Source organism: Capra hircus, chromosome 5 (genome assembly GCF_001704415.2).
Source record: "Capra hircus breed San Clemente chromosome 5, ASM170441v1, whole genome shotgun sequence".
Lineage (NCBI taxonomy): Eukaryota > Metazoa > Chordata > Mammalia > Artiodactyla > Bovidae > Capra > Capra hircus.
In genome coordinates, this window is record NC_030812.1 from 108,945,542 (window position 1) to 108,964,247 (window position 18,706).

The 18,706-nt window shown below is 50.4% G+C and overlaps 1 protein-coding gene across 3 annotated transcripts in view; it reads right to left on the minus strand.

Annotated features, from left to right (window-relative positions):
• Nucleotides 1–5,198, minus strand: part of TMEM184B (transmembrane protein 184B) — a 51,168-nt gene extending 45,970 nt beyond the window's left edge. Inside the window, exon 1 of one of the 3 annotated variants that reach the window (XM_013964340.2) lies at nt 5,180–5,198. The gene's annotated coding sequence lies outside the window, so the exon portion shown is untranslated. Of the gene's footprint in view, nt 1–4,517; nt 4,670–5,179 lie in introns of those variants that run through there. The other 2 variants (XM_018048756.1, XM_018048755.1) reach the window with 2 other exon arrangements.

Below are 18,706 nucleotides of genomic sequence, written 5' to 3' on the forward strand. Positions count from 1 at the left end.
CATTCAATTAACATGAACTGAGGGCTTACTATGTGCTGAGCCCTGATGCCAAATATGCTCTGCATATGCTGTTCCCTCTGCCTGGAACCTGCTTCCATACACACCAGGTGGCAGCTTATATGTTACCTGGTCGGAGAGCTGCCTGCCCAGGCAGCAATGTCCCGATGTTCCCTCAGGGTACCCGTGACACCTGGAGCGGTTCTCTGCCCAGATGGATACTCGGCTCCCTGCACTGACACACAGGTGTGCAACACCTCTTTCCTGAATAAACTAAACAGTTTGGAAGGTAATAATAAAAACCACTGTTTACTGAGCACGTACTATGGGCTGAGTGCTGTGGGAACTCCATGCAGACATTAGAACATCGTCGGCATATGACGGCTACACTCTTACTACTGCCCTTTCACAGATGAAGGAAATTGCATCACCTCCCCCTATTTTCAAAGAATGGGAATTAGAACCCGGTCCGCAACTTGTCCAAGGCCACGCAGCTAATGAGAGTGAAGACTGAACCTCAGCTCTCAATTCGCTCTCCAGAAGGCTCGGCTGACCTCCCTCTCTCCCTGGGACCCCAAGGGGTGCTTCTTGGCCCTGTGTCCCCAGTGACCATTTCTGTCCCCTTTCCGAATCCTCAGCCTCCTCTCCCAAGGCACTCCACTCAAAAGTCATCCCTGACTCCTCCCCCAGCAACCTACACCCATGGGTTCCCATAGCCGACGTGGACCCCCCTCTGCCGTGCTTAACCGGACGTCCTGTGCAAAGACCCTTAGTCTTTCAGCCCTGCAGGGTGGGACAGGCTGGGGCACTCAGCTGGCTACTCAACACCCAGCAAAGCAGGCGGCTAGGGAGGGCATGCCCTCCATGAACCCACGGGTGGGATCGGGCGGTTAAGCCCAGCTCTCTGCGCCCACTTCCCACTCTGCTCCTAGCCCCACCACTGCCTGCATTTAAAGCATTCATGAGCATGGGGGCCTGGACGATGCAAGATGGAGAAGAGGGCCGCCCACTTAGTCCAGATCCTCAGGGTGAGAAGTCAGGGAGGACCTGCCAGGCCCAGAACAGCCAGGAAGGACCGAAGTTCCAGCTCAGAGAGCCACCCCCACCACTAGCCACAGCGGCCAGGTCAGAACCGCCCTGACAGCAGTGGGCTCCAGAGGCCCGTCCTGCGTCACACAGGCTGTCAAGACCAGAAGCTGCTGGAAGAACAGAAGGGAAAGGCCACAGAGACTAAAAGGATGCCACTGACCTGAGGGAAAGCAAAAGGAAGAAAAGCCCAGTGTCCTTGGAGTTACCTGCAGGAAGGAAGGAAGGGGGAGACGCACCAACATACTGCCCTGGAATATGCAGTTGAGGATGTTGCTTCCTTTTTGAAACCTTCAGGACTCCCTGCTGGCTACTCTGGGGTCAAGTCTGAACTCTTTAGCAGGGCCTTCAAAGGTTTTCAGGCCCCGGGCCCTTGCAGCCATGTCTGGGAGGCGATGTATTTCAGGCCTTTGCACCTCTGCCCAGGGGCTCCCTCTGCCTGCAAGGTCCTCTCCCTCTCCTTGGGCAGAGTATCCCTGTCCTTCCAGGCCTGGCACACCCCAGGGTTAGAGGGGAAGAGCGTGGGCTCCAGGGTCAGCTCCCCGAACAGTGCAGCTTTACCCTCCTAGGCTGCCTCCTCTGAAAAACGTGGAGAAAACTGTCCCCACCTAACTGGGAGGTGGGGGATGAAACACAGTAATTCACGAAAGCGCTTTGAACTGTGCCTGGCACACAGTAAGTGCTTAATAAACAAGCTGTTGTTCCCATTGTCCTCTGGCTCCGCTAGGGCCCTCTGTTTTCACCACAAGCAGAGCACTGTCTGGCATGTATCTGTTACCCGGTGGACAGCCTCAGCCAACCACTGCCTCGCAAGAGACACAACCCACAACTCAGCACAGTGCTGGGCACACAGTAGGTCTTCAGCAAGTGCTCACCACCTATGAGGGTCCAACGGCAGACCCCCGCCCCCCCAGAGCTTTTCCAGGGCCCAGCTGCTTCCACAATTCACCAAATCCCCAGTCTCCAGGCCCAGCTGAGTGAGAAGGGCATTCACAGTTACTTGGTTTCAAAACAATGAAGGGCTGTCCTCTGCCTTCCCAGGCTGCTTCCACTCCAGGGAATTCACAGGGAGAAATGAGCACAGCAGGGACTGGAAATAGCACGGAGCCCCTCTCGGGGAAGAGAGCACGGCCAGCCCGCCAGGAACCAGGAGCAAAACCTCAAAGGCAGAGGAGAAAACAGCCTCCAGACAGAAGCCCGAGCTCTGCAGAACTCGGCCAACCCCAGCGAACTAGGACAAGATCACTTGCACCCATTCTGCCTTGAAGCTCTTCTTCCCACCCTCTTGTCCACCTTTAGATGGGGTTCCTGGTATAACCCACTACTACCACGTGGGAGCAACCGACAACACATCCCCCCTAGGCTGCACAAAGGAACCAGGTCGCGTGGGGTTCCTGGAGGGAGCTAACAGTGCCTTCTCCACGCACACTAGCTATCAGGGCCTCGTGTCTGGACTGAGGTCACTATCTACGTCCATCTCCCAGCAGACCAGAAGCCCTCAGAGGCCAGGCACCAGGTCCCATTCATCTTTAAACCCCTGTGCCCCTAGCATAGTGCCTGGCACGCAGTAGATGCTCAGTAAGCTGTGTGTGCTCAGTTGCTAAGTCCTGTCCGACTCTTTGTGACCCTATGGACTGTAGCCCGCCAGGCTCCTCCATCCATGGGATTTTCCCAGGCAAGAATACTGGAGTGGGTTGCCATTCCATATTCCAGGGGATCTTCCCGACTCAGAGATCAAACCCACATCTCCTGTATTAGCAAGCGGATTCTTTACCCCTGAGCCACCTAGGAAGTCCCGCTAGGTTAAGTTACAAGGCAGCAAAACCTGGCAGCAAGAGAGTGGTGCTGGTTCATGGACCACTCCATCCGGGCCTCCCACAAACATGGACAAGGAGTCACGTGCTCCCTCTGGGTCTCACTTTCCACATTTGTAAAGAGGGATAACAAACAGTTCTGCATTCTCACAGCCACAGAGAGAACTAACTGGGGAAACACACATGGAAAGCACCATAGCATCAGAGGAATGCTAGTTACCCTTCCATTTCAGCTCAGCTCTCTCTGTACCTTCCCACCTCATGTTGGAGCCTTTTCTGCTGGCCATGTGCCCCCTCCCCCAGCACTGAACCTACTCTGCATTGCCTCTATTGTTTTATATCTTTCACATCATTGTGACTACCTGGTTTTAAGTTGGATTCCCCCACCGACTGGAGAGGTCCTGAATCCCAGAGGCACCATGTGTTCCGCGTTCAAAGCCTGATAAAATGGGCACAAAGGCCTGAATGCAGGGCCCCTCCCACCCACAGTCCAAGCTCTGACACACACACACACACACACACACACACACACACGGCACACACACACACACACACCACACTGAAAAGGAAGGGAGATAGGAAGGAATGCTGCAGATGTAACCTGTGAAGGAGTCACACCTCTGAGACCTGTGCCTCTTCGGCAGGTGTGTGAGCTTGTTTGCCTCCACGGCACAAGGGCCTCCAGGGCACTGATTGCTGCTTCTTTCCTTACATAAAGCACCAGGCAGTCAGATAAATAATACATGGCCTTTGCCTCACTCGTAGGTATCAGACGTGCAAACACCTGCTTAGTCCCAAAGTGCCCTGGGTGTGTGTGTGTGTAATGCCTGGCCTTACACAACTCCAGGGGGCATATATGAGTTGAGAACTGATATTCATGCCCACCTCTCAACCCTATCCTCCAGCCTTGGCCTGGAGTCCATCAGCACTAGACCCCAGCAGGGTAGTCCAGGGAGGAAACCTAGGGCAGGCATGCACACGCCCTAAACCAGTCTCGGGGGTCCTTTCCCACGAAAACATCCTTGGAGCCCCAGGTCCCTGCTGGTGCCCCTCCAGACTGCAGACCTCTATGCAAGCCGTGTACACCTTCATGCACGCATCCCCGGGAGGCCTTGCCAGGCCAGCCACCATCCCAGATCACAGCTCGCCCCCCCGCGAACCTCCCCAACCCCGGCACAGGAGCTCCCCCACTCACTCCGTCGTGCCAGGCGCCAGCACACCCACCAGGCGCACACAATCCCACTTGTAAAGGGCCTGTCCAGCCCGCCTCCCCTCTTCCCCCAGCCAGCCCCACGGGCAGGTCCTATTACACTCCAGGCGCGGGCCCCGCCACGTTGGCGAGGAGGGGGCCAGGGCACACCCACGGGCGGCCCCGCGACCTCGCAGGGCGGGGAGAAGGCGCAGGGCTAGGCCGGCGGGGCCGCAGACGCCCCCTCCCTCCGCTGCCAAGACAGCCGCCTCCGTCCCCTTTCCCGCCTGAGGACTTGCGGCCAAGGCGACCCGCGGGGAAGACCCCCCGAGCGGGCCCCTCCAGACCGGAGCAGCTCCTCCGCTCCCGAGAGCCCTCGGCTACCTCCCCCTGCCTCGGGGCCTCCAGCGCAGCGCTGGTGGGCAGAGTACCTCAGGAGCCCATGGCGGCGGCGTGTGCGGGCGACGCGCGGCAGCTGGACTGGGAGAGCGAGGCAGGCGGACAGCACCGCGGCCCCGAAGTCTCGCCGCTGGCCGGCGCGTCCCGGGCCCAGCCGAGTGCCGCCGCGGCGCGCCTGCGCACTGAGCGCGCCGCCGGGGAGGGCGGGGCGGCGAACGCGAGGCTGAGATCACTCGCCCGGCCTTAAAGGGACCGCGCCCCCAAACCCCTGGTGGTGGGAGCGATCTCGGCTCTCCAGCTGCCGGCAAACCAGTCGAGTCGCCTCCCCCGCCTCCATCCGAAGCCCCCCAACCCCGCCCATCACTGAGCTTCTAGGGGTGCAGGGACAGAGTCGTGGGCTCCAAGCTCTGTCCTGGCACTCTCAGGCTGTATGGAACTTCACTTCTTTTAACCTTAATTCCCTCCATTTGGGCCTGTTTGAAAATGAAACAGTAACTGCTTTTTAATTGAGTGAAGGATGCAGGCGTTTGTGGAAAGAATGTCTACTGAAGTGCTGTGTGCAATAATCGAAATGAAATTGCAAAAGAGAGAAAGAGGTTTTTCTTCCCACTCCACTTAGCAGCGCTTCTGTCTTGCCCCACCTCTCTAGGTAGCGTAACTAGCAAATTCTTCAGATATCATTCAAACCGCTCACCTCATTTCTAAGTGCCAGGTCCACACCAAACAGCAGTTTAACTGAAAAACAGAAAATCCAATCAAGTTTGGCTTTGGTGTGTTCAAGATCCCCACATTTATTTCTGTCCTCAGCCCAGACTCCTCCCCTGAACTCTGTACTCAACACCTCATCCTTGAGGTCCAATAGGAGCTCAAAGTCAACAGACCCACAACAGAACCACCTCCTCTCAAACTGCAGAGACCTGCACTCTCATAGCCTACCCACAACAGCAGTTAGCAGCTCCCCACTTCCAACACCAGCCCAGAGCTCCTGGAGTTACCCTTGGATCCTTCTTCTCAAATGCTTACCCACTAGACCAGGAAATTATGCTGGCTGCGTGCTAAGTGGCTTCAGTCGTGTCGACTATTTGCAACCCCATGGACTCTAGCCCACCAGGTTCCTCTGTACGTGAGAATCTCCAGGCAAGAATACTGGAATGGGTTGCCATGCCCTCCTCTAGAGGATCTTCCCCACTCAGGTACTGAACCTGCGTCGCTTACGTCTCCTGCATTGGCAGGCGAGTTCTTTACCACTGGCACCACCTAGACTCTGACCTCTTCCACTTCATCTCCACTGCTACCAACCACTTTGCTTATTTTCTGTCCATAATTATTGCAATATTCTTGTTAGGGAATAAATGTTTGTATCCCCCCAGATTCACATGCTGAAATCCTAACCCCCAAATGTGATGGTGTTAGGAGTTGGGGATGGAAGGTGATTAGCTCATCTGGGTGGAGCAGAGCAACTTTTGGAGCAAACTTATATAGGATTTTAGAAAGAGACCCCAGAGAACTCTGTAGCCTGCTTTCTGCCTCCTGAGAATACAGAAAGAAGTTAGCAGACTATAACCCAAAAGAGGGCCCTCAGCAGAACCTATCATGCTGGCAGGCAGCCTGATCTTGAATTTCTAGCCTCCAGAACTATGAGGAGTAAGTGTCTCTTGTTGATAAGCCGCTCAGTTTACAATAATCTGTTATAGCAGCCCAAGCTGACCAGTTGAACGGTTCTGTGAAGACCTACAAGACCTTCTAGAACTAACATCCAAAATAGATGTCCTTTTCATTATAGGGGACTGGAATGCAAAAGTAGGAAGTCAAGAGATACCTGGAGTAAAAGGCAAATTTGGCCTTGGAGTACAGAATGAAGTAGGGCAAAGGCTAACAGAGTTTTGCCAAGAGAACACACTAGTCATAGCAAACACTCTCTTCCAACAACACAAGAGAAGACTCTACACATGGACATCACCAGATGGTCAACACTGAAATCGGATTGATTATATTCTTTGCAGCCAAAGAATGGAGAAGCTCTCTACAGTAAGCAAAAATAAGACCAGGAGCTGACTGTGGCTCAGATCATGAACTACTTATTGCCAAATTCAGACTTAAATTGAAGAAAGTAGGGAAAACCACTAGACCATTCAGGTACGACCTAAATCGAATCCCTTACAATTATACAATGGAAGTGACAAATAGATTTAAGGGATTAGATCTGATAGACAGAGTGCCTAAAGAGCTATGAACATGACTATGGTTCGTGACGTTGTACAGGATGCAGTGATCAAGACCATCCCTAAGAAATGAAAAGCAAAAAGGCAAAACAGTTGTCTGAGGAGGCCTTACAAATAGCTGAGAAAAGAAGAGAAGCTTAAAGCAAAGGAGAAAAGGAAAGATATACCCATTTGTATGCAGAGCCAAAGCCTTTGACTGTGTGGATCACAACAAACTGTGGAAAATTCTTAAAGAGATGGGAACACCAGACCACCTGACCTGCCTCCTGAGAAATCTGTTTGCAGGTTAAGAAGCAACAGTTAGAACTGGACTTGGAACAACGGACTTGTTCCCAAATCGGGAAAGGAGTACATCAAGGCTGCATATTGTCACCCTGCTTATTTAACTTCTGTGCAGAGTATATCATGTGAAACGCTGAGCTGGAAGAAGCACAAGCTGGAATCAAGTTTGCTGGGAGAAATATCAATAACCTCAGATACACAGATGACACCACCCTTATGGCAGAAAATGAAGAGGAACTAAAGAGCCAAAGAGCCTCTTGATGGAAGTGAAAGAGGTAAAAAAGTTGGCTTAAAACTCAACATTCAGAATACTAAGATCATGACATCCAGTCCAATCACTTCATGGAAAATAGGTGGGGAAACAATGGAAACAGTGACAGACTTCATTTTGGGGGGCTCCAAAATCACTGCAGATGGTGACTGCAGCCATGAAATTAAAAGACACTTGTTCCTTAGAAGAAAAGCTATGACCAACCTAGACAGCATATTAAAAAGCAGAGACATTACTTTGCCAACAAATGTCCATCTAGTCAAAGGTATGGTTTTTCCAGTAGTCTTTACCAGTTGAGCCACAAGGAAAGCACACGGATATGAGAGTTGGACCATAAAGAAAGCTGAGTGCCGAAGAATTGATGCTTTTGAACTGTGGTGTTGAGAAGACTCTTGAGAGTCCCTTGGACTGCTAGGAGATCCAACCAGTCCATCCTAAAGAAAATCAGTCCTCAATACTCATTGGAAGGACTGATGCTGAAGCTGAAACTCCAATACTTTGGCCACCTAATGTGAAGAACTGACTGATTGGAAAAGACCCTGATGCTGGGAAAGATTGAAGGCAGGAGGAAAAGGGAACGACAGAGGATGAGATGGTTGGATGGCATCACCCACTTGATGGACATGAGTTTGACCAAGCTCAGAGAGTTGGTAATGGACAGGGAAGCCTGGCGTGCTGCAGTCCATGGGATCACAAAGAGTCAGACACGACTGAGCAGCTGAACTGAACCGAAGCTGGCCAGGGTGATTATGATATTTTCCTAACCTGTTTCCATTTTTCCAGGCTTTCCTGGTGCCCCAGTGCAGGAGCCAGAAGGATTCTTTGATTTATTCTTTAAGGTTTGGTTGTTGTGTTTTTTTGTTTTATTTTTTATGTGGACCTTTTTAAAGTCTTTATTGAATTTGTTACAATATTGTTTCTGTTGTATGGCCATGAGGCATGTTGGAGACAAGCTCCCCAACCAGGGATCAAGCCTACCTCCCTGCATTAGAAGGCGAAGTCCTAACCCCTGGACCACCAGGGAAGTCCCCAGAGGGATTCTTTTAAAATCTAACTCAGAACATAGCACTTGTTTGCTCAAAGCCTTCCCCTGGCTGCCCAGTTCACTCTGAGTAAAACCCAAAGACATTACAGATCCCTGCTGAGTTTTGCCTTGCTTTGTCTAACATTCCACCCACCCAGTCATGTCCGACCTCATCTCCTCTGTTTCTTTCCCTCTATGCTGACCCCTTGCTGTTTCTAGAACAAATGAACCCTTGGCCTCAAATCCTTTGCCCTGGGCTCTTCCCCACTGCTGGGACTGCTGTTCCCTCAGATACCTATTGCTGTTCCCCAGTGGCTCAACAGTAAAGAATCTGCCTGCAGTGCAGAAGATGTGCCAGGTTCGATTCCTGGGTCAGAAAGATGCCCTGGAGAAGGAAACGGCAATCCACTCCAGTGTTCTTGCCTGGAGAATCCCATGGACAGAGGAGCCTGGCAGGCTATATATTCCATGGGGTTGCAAAAGAGTCGTACACGACTTAGTGACTGAACACACACACAGATACCTGAATGCCCCCTCCTTCACTTCCTTCTAGGGTTTACTGACACATTCCCCACTCAGGAAGCCTGCCTTGACCACCCTAGTAAAATTGGCAAACTCCTTACCTGCAAGTCCTGATTCCCCCTTTTCATGCTCTAGTTTTCCCCACATCACTTAATTTCTATCATAACATAGTTTGCCTGTTTTACTGTTTGTCTTCAACCCATAAAACATAAATTCTAGAAGAACAAAGATTTTGTCCTTGTTGTTTCCTGATATAATCCCAGTACTTAGTACTAGGGCTGGTATAGACAACATAATTTAAGAATATTTGTAGCAGGAACAGAGATCATCTAGAGAAAGTCTTCTAGGCAAATTCCTTCCCAGCCCCCAGGTAGGAAGTTGCTCAGGGCTTTCCCAGCACACAAACAACATTTATCATCAGTTGCATCATCTTCACTTGCTCATGACTTCCTGATTCTCTCTCCCTGCACATGAAGCCCTCCAGGGCAAAGTCCTTGTCTCAGTTATCACCATATCTTACGCTTAGCACAGAAACCCAGAAAACAGACACATCTGGCGTCAGACCAAGCCACACCCTTATTCAAGTTCTTAGTCCCTGTTCACCAAGGGCAATCTTTGAGTTTCAATTTACAGAGGCCCCAGGCTGGCAGGAGCAGAGGCACGTGGTGGGTATTTTTAGGTCTGGGTTGTTCAGAAAGGGGCTCACACACAGAAAGTCACCTGGCCTGACTGACATGGCAGGTTGGCAGCAGGTGGCACTGGGAGCCCTCACTGTTTTCTCCTTGTCTTTCCTCATCCTCTCCCCAGGCTGTCTAATTTAGAAGATAAATGCTTCCCTGCTCTGTCACCTCCTCACTCCTTGCAAATTTTCATTCACCCTGGCTCAAAGATTTCGCTCACTCAGTCCCCTCGCCCTTTCACGCCCAGGGCCACTGTCCTAGTTCAGGTCCCCTTGGTGTGTGTTAGTCGCTCACCATGTCTGACTCTTTGTGACGCCATGGACTGTAGTCTGCCAGGCTCCTCTGTCCATGGAGTTCTCCAGGCAAGAATACTGGGTAGGTTGCCATTTCCTTCTCCAGGGGACCCCCTTAGTTCTGGACAATAATAACAGTTCCCCAGCTCACCAGACACCTTTATCCCTGCTCACTGGCTACAGGAGGAGTCTTTTTCCACCTCCAGCAACCAGCTACTCTTCCTTCAAAGGCCAATTCAGATGTCATCTTTTGGTTCTTTCTAGATCCCCACCTCCCCCACCCTCCCTTCCCCCATTCTGTTTTAATTAGCTTCTCCCCAACAAGAAAAAAAATCACAAATGATTTGAAACGCATCACAGAATAGTTAGGTAACTATGGTAGATCCATGGCCCTAGTGGTCAACAACCCGCCTGCCAGTGGAGATGTAGAAGACTGGAGTTTGATCCCTGGGTCGGGAAGATCCCCTGGAGAAGGACATGGCAACCCACTCCAGTATTCTTGCCTGGAGAATCCCATGAGCAGAAGGGCAGAGGGACCTGGTAGGCTACATTCCATGGGGTCACAAGGAGTCAGAGACAGCTGAAGCAACTTAGCACGCAGGTACACACACAATGATATATATTGTGTAGATATCAGAACAGCCTCTACACATTACAAATAACAAGCGGACAATGATTAGGAAGACCACTCATCTTCCTAATAAATTTGTAATAAATTTGTAATAAAAAGTAATAAATTGGCATGGCAGCCTGATCTGAACTCTGTAGTTAAAAAAAAATAATAAGTCTTAGAAGAAAGATTTGAAGGAAATAAAACAAAACGTTAGTAGTGGGTTCTCCTAAGTAGCAGGATTATGAATATTAACTATCTTCTCTCCCCTCTTCCTTCTCTCTCTTTTACTTGTTTAATTTTTGTTTGCATTTTCCAAAACGTGTTTGCAAAAAGCGTGCAATGTTTTCAAAGTAAGACAACAGGTTGTTTAAAGAAATGATTTGTTGTTCCCTCCCTTCTATTTGCATCATTTCAGCTGAATGCATCTGGCTCCCCACCCCACCCCACCCCCAGACTAAGGGCCTCTCATGGGTAATGGGGACCAGGTTGGATTACCTCTGATCCCAAATCCACTCCTAGCATCTGCTGGAGAGTACAGAGGAAAGAGCCAGGGCCTCAGTGGTGCTAGCTGATGAGTGGCCTAGAGCCCAGAGCACTTCAGATACACTTACCTGCAGTCTCTGCATCTCCCGCTTGCCCCCAAGGATGCTGCGGGAGCTCTGGCCAAGTGCCCTGGAGAGGCAGTGTGGTGTGGCAGGCAGAGCACAGGGCCAGCTCCACTTACTTCCTAGTGGTATGGTCTTAGGCAGGTGGCCTTGCCTCTCTGAGGCTCAGTTTCCCCATCATACAAAAGTGTTGACACAGAATTTTGCACATGGCTGACAAGAATGCTACAGTCTATGGCATGGGGCTGCTGAAGCCCCAAGTAACTTATTACCCGAATTGGATCCATTTGGTTGCAGCGGATTAAAAGCCAATTCAAACTAACTTTAGAAAAAAAAAAAAAGAAAGAGAATTTAAGTTCTCACTTAATTAGAAAGTGTGAGGCACAGCTGGATGTGAGGCTTCACACACCTTCATTAGCTCACTATTTCTCTCATTCTTTTCGGGGGGGGGGGTGGTGTGTGTGAGGGGCTTGTTCCCAGGTAGTCTTTTCTCTCTACAACCAACAGACTACCTTTCCTTTTGTGGCTGTTCAGTCGTTCAGTCATTTCTGACTCTTTGTGACCCCATGGACTGCAGCATACCAGGCTTCCCTGCCCTTTACTATCTTCCAGAGCTTGCTCAAACTCATGTCCATTGAGTCAGTGATGCCTTCCAACCATCTCATTCTCTGTTGTCCCCTTCTTCTCCTGCCCTCAATCTTTCCCAGCATCAGAGTATTTTCTAATGAGTCGGCTCTTCCCATCAGGTGGCCAAAGTATTGGAGTTTCAGCTTCAGCAACAATCCTTCCGATGAATATTCAGGGCTGATTTCCTCTAGGACTGACTGGTTTGTTCTGCGTGCTGTCCAGGGGGTCTCAAGGGGCTTCTTCCAGCACCACAGCATCCTCTTCAGCCCTCAGCCTTCTTTATGGTCCAGCTCTCAGGTCCATACATGACTACTGGAAAAACCATAATACCTTTCCCAAGAATTCCAAAAATTCTGTTCCATAATTGCCTCTGATTGGCCCATCTTGGATCACTTTCCCATCTCTGAGCCAGTCACTGGAGCCAGGAACTGCAGCGCTCCAATTGGCCAATCCTAGGTCAATGGCCGTTTGGTGATGTCCAAGTGTAAAGTCATCTCTTGTGTTACTGAAAAAGGGTATTTGCTATGACCAATGCATTCTCTTGGCAGAATTCTGTTAGCCTTTGCCCTGCTTTATTTTGTACTTCAAAGCCAAACTTGCATGTTACTCCTACTTTTGCATTCCAAACCCCTATGATGAACAGGACATCATTTTTTGGTGTTAGTTCTAGGAGGTCTTCTAGGTCTTCATGGAAATGATCAACTTTAGCCTCTTTGACATAAGTGGTTGGTGCATAGACTTGGATTACTGTGATACTGAATAATTTGCCTTGGAAACGAATTGAGATCATTCTGTCATTTTTAAGGTTGCACCCAAGTACTGCATTTTGGACTCTTTCATTGATTAAGCAACAGTTTAAACCCTGTGTGGAACAACTGACTGATTCAGAATTGAGAAAGGAATACGACAAGGCTGTTTGTTGTCACCCTGTTTATTTAACTTCTATGCAGAGCACATCATATGAAATGCCGGGCTGGATGAGTTCCAAGCTGGAATCAAGATTGCCAGGTGAGATATCAACAACCTCAGATATGCAGATGATATCATTCTAATGGCAGAAAGCTAGGAGGAACTAAAGAGCCTTTTGTTAAGGGTGAAGGAAGAGAGTATAAAAGTTGGCTTAAAACTCAATATTAAGAACACTAAGATCATGGCATCTGGTCCCATCACTTCATGGCAAATAGATGGGGACAAGGAGGAAGCAGGGACAGATTTACTCTTTTTAGGCTCTAAAGTCACTGCAGATGGTGACTGCAGCCATGAGATTAGAAGGCGATCACTTCTTGGCAGGAAAGCTATGGCAAACCTAGACGGTGTGCTAAGAAGCAAAGACATCACTTTGCTGACAAAAGTCCCTATAGTTAAGGCTATGGTCCTTCCAGTAGTCATGTACAGATGTGAGAGTTGGATCATAAAGAAGGCTGAGTGCCAAAGAATTGATGCTTTTGAACTGTGATGCTGGAGAAGACTCTTGAGAGCCCCTTGGAAAGCAAGGAGATCAAGCCAGTCATTCTTAAAGGAAATCAACCCTGCATATTCATTGGAAGCACTGATGCTGAAGCTGAAGCTCCAGCACTTTGGCTACCTGATGCGAATAGCTGACTCACTGGAAAATACTCTGATGTTAAGGAAGATTGAGGGCAAGAGGAGAAGGGAGCAACAGAGGATAAGATGGTTGAATGGCATCACCAACTCAATGGACACGAGTTTGAGCAAACTCTGGGAGAGGATGAAGGACAGGGAAGCCTGGTGTGTTGCAGTCCATGGGATTGTGAAAGAGTCAGGTATGATTTGTCAACTGAGCAACAACAACCATACCGTCATTTCAGGGCTGATGTGAAGATGAAATAACACAAGGAAGGCTATTAGCACTAGGCCTGACATGCTGTAAGGACTCACGAAGTATTGTATTTATTTACTTATCTATTTTTAGGGCATGCCAAGCTTGTGGCCTAGCTGGTAAAGAATCTGCCTGCAATGCGGGAGACCTGGGTTTGATCCCTGGGTTGGGAAGATCCCCTGGAGAAGGAAAAGGCTCCCCACTCCTGTATTCTGGCCTGGAGAATTCCATGGACTATATATAGTCCATGGAGTTGAAAAGAGTCAGACACAACTGAGCGACTTTCACTTTTCACTTAAGCCGACAAGTGAGATCTTAGTTCCCTGACCAGGGATTGAACCCTAGCCCCTGCATTGACCATGAGGAGTCTTAACCTCTGGACTGCCAGAGAAGTCCTCAAGAAAGTGCTGTGTTTTTTTGTTTTGTTTTGTTTTAAGTCACATTTGACTCTTTGCGACCCCATGGACTATATAGTCCATGGAATTCTCTAGGTCAGAATACTGGAGTGGATAGCCTTTCCCTTCTCCAGGGGATCTTCCCAACCCAGGATTCGAACCCAGGTCTCCTGCATTGCAGGCAGATTCTTTACCAGCTGAGCCACAAAGGAAGCCCGAAAGTGCTATTTTTAATATCTATAAATATAACCAGCAAGAAGTCCTTTCCTGAAATTCCTGTTTGCAACGGAAAACATAAACAGGCCCAACTGGGTCCATTTTGATGATCCTGCTTCAAACTCTGGCATCAGTGATTCTGTCCACAGCAACCACTTTGTGTCTGGCGTCAGGGCCTTTTTATTGTTCCCATCACCTGGGCCACACTTCTTCTCACACCCTTTTCCTTCCCTAGTTAATTTCTGCCCCTCCGTCAGGTCCCTGATAAAACGTCAGTTCCCCTGGATATGTCATTAAGTAGAGAAAAAATATCATACAGAACAGCACTAACTATATCATTTATGCAAATGTATGTGTGCACATCTATTTGTGTGAGGTTTAAAATGCATAGTAGTTACTGAAGCTGTGCTCTACAGCCCAGCTGAGAGCCTGCACATGGCAGCTACTGAAGCCAACACACCGAGCTCCCCAACAAGACAAGCCATCACAGTGAGAAGCCCGCCAACTGCAAGTGAAGAGTAACCCCCGCTCACCACAACTACAGAGATGCCACACACACCACAAAGACCCAGCACAGCCAAAAATAAATGCTTTCTAAAAAGTACATAAAAAAAATAGGGAATGCCCTGGCGGTCCAGTGGTTAGGGACTCTGGAGCTTTCACTGCAGAGGGTGTGGGTTCAATCCCTGGCTGGGGAACTAAGATCCGTCAAGCTGTGCAGTGTAGCTAAAAAAAAAATAAAATGAATAAAAATAAATAAAATGCATAGTAATTTCCTGGAATGCAGAAGAATGGCCCCTCCCATGAACAGAGGGCAAACAAGGACTGGGTGTTAGTCATCTGCTTAGAACCCGACACACCAGGCCATCATATTCATCACCACTGCTACGCGCTAAGCAGTTGCTATGTGGCAGGCAATGTACTAAGCTCTTCATTATCTCAATAAGCAGCAGTGGTGACTGCCATTTGGCCAATGAGGAAACTGAGGCATAGAGACGCATCATTACCTGGCCAAAGTCACACCTGAGCCGCCCAGCACACAGGGAGATCTAGTGGTCCCAGGTTTATTAAATGAACCCGGGACCCACACCAGTCCCACAGGGAACTAGGAAAAATCAACTGGCAAGACAAAATGCTTCTGACTTCACCAAGACTTTCCTGTTGGGATAGTGACCATCAGCAAGCGGAACAAGGCCATTCCTGCCATCCAAGTTGTGTGTGTGTGTGCATGCACGTGTGCGTGTGTGTGTGTGAATCAGAGATGCAGCTGGTGATGGATTTATGGGTTGCTGTGAAAAGAGCCTGAGTTGGAGACACAGAGAAGAGCTTCCTCTTTCTGCCTGTCTGTCACACGTGTACACACAGACTCACACATCTGGGCCTCCAACAAAGGTGAGATGAGTCCCACTTCAAGCTTACCTAGCCAAAACCAACAAGCAAATGAAAACAAAGAGAAGGATTTACTGCCAGTTTCCTTGGAATCACTAGGAACTTGTTTCAGGTTCTCTACAAAATCCCAGGTTGCTGCCAACTATCCCGAGCACTGCGATCGGGAAAGGGAGGTTCTGCCACAGGTCAGGGACATGCAGGAGCTGGGGAGGCTGGGTTCAGGGTTTCCCAGGAAAGACTTTAATAAGAGGGAAGCGTCCAGAGTAGGCCTGGTGGCCCAGTCTCAGATCTGCTGTGACTCAGTAAACCTGAATGGGATGACTTCAGAGGGGCGGCACCTTAATCATAGGTGCTTTGAAGATGCAGGGATGAAAGGCCTTGGGAGGCATAATTACAGGAGATGCCATTCTCTCAGGGGCCTGCAGGAGCCCAAGTCACCATCTGCAGAGATATGTTGTGGGGGTCCCCAGTGGGGCCTTCTTAAAGGGGCAGCACCCCAGGGCTGGGCTCTCTGTTCCCTTCACTGCAGCTGCTGGCTAGACGGCTCTTCCATCCTATCAGCATCCCCTGCACGGGCAGTGCAGCCTCTGCGAAGCCAGGTTCCAGCTCTGCAGCTTCCTGCACCTCAATAGGCAACAGGACACAGCCTCACATGGAACAGTTGGGAGGACAGACAGGAAGATGCTGTTGGTGTCTCAGGGCTAGGGTGGAGGGAAGAATGAAGGGAGCAGGCCAGAGGAAGAGGAGGAGGGGAAGGTGGCTCTCAGTCACCATGGCAACACGTCCCCAGCTCATCAGACCCCTTCTCCATCACCCAGCCATGCACAGCCCAGAAAGCTGGCCCCAGACAAGTGTGGCTTGAGCGAGAGAGGAGATGTCTAGTGATTGGGCAGCTGGAGGCTGGAGCTTGGAATGTGTTTACTCTTCTGAACGATTAGACGGGTTCCTGTGGGCGCCTGTGTTGCAGGCTTTGGGAACAAGGATGTGACGTGGAGGCCTCAGCCTTCTTAGCTGTAACTATTCCCATCTCCGTTTCCGAAATAGAGCAGGGATGGGGGAGGGGGAGGCAAGGGAATGAGAGAGAATACAGGAAGGGAAGGCTATCTCCTTGGCTAAAGTCAGGCTGGAGTGACTCCTACTGGAGCTGATGGCAGGGGTCTGCCCGATCCACTCCCCCATGGGAGGCCCTGGCTTTTGGCAGAGGTGGGTGTCAGGGGGTGTGGGGGGCATCAGAAGGTAGGTGGGAAAGGGGAGAAGGAGAGAGGCTGCCACGGGGCAGCCCCGTGGCGCCAGCGGCTTGTGTTTTACGGCAGGGAGTGACTGAACCAAGTTCAGAGGAAGCCAAATCCTTCCTTCTGTACCAGATCATTTTCTGCGGGGGTCTCCTCGGTCTCCTCCCCTCCTTCCTCCTCCAGACCTTCTGCCATCCGGTCTTCAGTCCCCTTCCTCCAGCGATCTTTGGCCTCCAAACAAGAGCAGGCCTCCTGGATCCTCAAAACCATCTCCTTCCACACCTCAACCCCAGTCGCCTCCCCTCCACTCTTCCCCACACCCCCTCAGATAAACCGTCACCTGTTGACTTTTGTTGGAGCGGTTACCTGTGTGTGCATGAGGGGCGCAGTTGCAGGGCTGGGAAGGGGCATGAGGGAACTTGTTGGCGGGTCGACGTTGCCCACATCTGTTTCAGGTAGTGATTACACAGGTACATAGAAACAGGTAAAAAGCTATGGATCCCTGTACACTTAAGATGTGTGCGTTTTTCTGTGCATACGTTATACTTCAATTCTTAGAAAAGAAAAAGAAGATCTAGGGGGAAACGGTCAGTGGGGAGCTTGCGTTTTGCCAGCCCCCTTTCCTCTGCCCTGCTCGCTTTCAGCTCGCTGAGCCCACCCTCTTCCCTGAAGCCCCGCCCCAGCCGGGCTCCTCTCTCCCTGGCCCCGCCTCCTTGGTTTCCAAGCTGCCAAGGTTTCCAAGCCCCGAAGGTCTGCCCTGCCTGCGTTCTTGCTTTCTGTCAGTGGTCCTGTGATGCTCCCAGGCTCCCAAGTAGATCACCTCAGAGCCTCCGACTCCTCCCTCTCTTTCAGTCGACTAAGAATAGACCGGTTCTGAAAAGGGTTCAGTCATCCTTGCCTTCTGGATGTCTGCTGCCTGGATTGTAACCATAGCTCCCTAACTCCTCTCCCTGCCTCCTTTCTCCATCCTCCAATCTCCCTGCCCACTGTTGCCAAATTCATATCCCTCAAGTTCACAGCCGTCGTGGCTCTTCTCTAATCGTTGGTTCCCCACGGTGCAGACGCTGGTGGATGGAAGTCTCAGGCCAGTGGGTTCTAGCCTCTGCCTCCTCCATCCTTGTTGGCTGTGTATCTCCTCCCTCCCCCTTTGTGCTTGGATCTCTGAGTGTATATCGACCTCGTTCACACCTCTGGGCCTTTGTACATGCTGTTTCCTCTGGTAGGAATGACTGTCCCCACCTCATCCCTCCTCCCCACCCCCCAGGCCACCACCACCCAGTAAATTACTCACATTTCAAGGCTCAGATCAGGTATCTTTGAACACCTTCCTGACACACCCCCTCCCTCCTTTGTCCCTAGTTCACACTGCGTATCTCACACTGGATTTTGGATTGGGATAAGCCATTGGTTAACTTGAGTCTTTCCTCTGACTTGGGCCCTTGGAAGCCAAAGTCACACCTCGTCTTTGCAGTGTGCAGTAACCATTACTGAGCACTTACGCAGCACCGGGCTAGAGTGAAGGTTAGAAGCATGGGGCACTGTGTCTCTGTGTCCTCATGCATTCAGCGAGCATCAGAGTACACCAGCCTCCTAGGATGCTTGTGAGCAGACAGGGTGGGAACAGGGCCTGGCACCAAGAGCCTCCTCAGCCCTTATGAGCATCTGTGGTTTTATTTAATCTTACAACTTCTGAAGCAGGTAATAGCACCTCCACTTTACAGGAGAGGAAACCCCAGGTCACAGAGGGACCAAGCCAGCCCTCTGGGTTCCACTCTGTGCTCTCCACCCCTCACCCCTGCACTCCACTCCCCCTCAGCCCAGCACCGGCACCCACAAGCCCCAGTGTTTGTTGCATGAACAAAAATGATTCACCAAGTGGCATGTTGCCCCCTCCAATCTGGGCAAAATTTCCGAGCAATTGTTTGGCGTACTTTATAAAAATAAACTGTTTGCCTGCTTGACGCATCCTGGTCACTCCCTGGCCTCAGCTTAAATATCACTTCCTCAGAG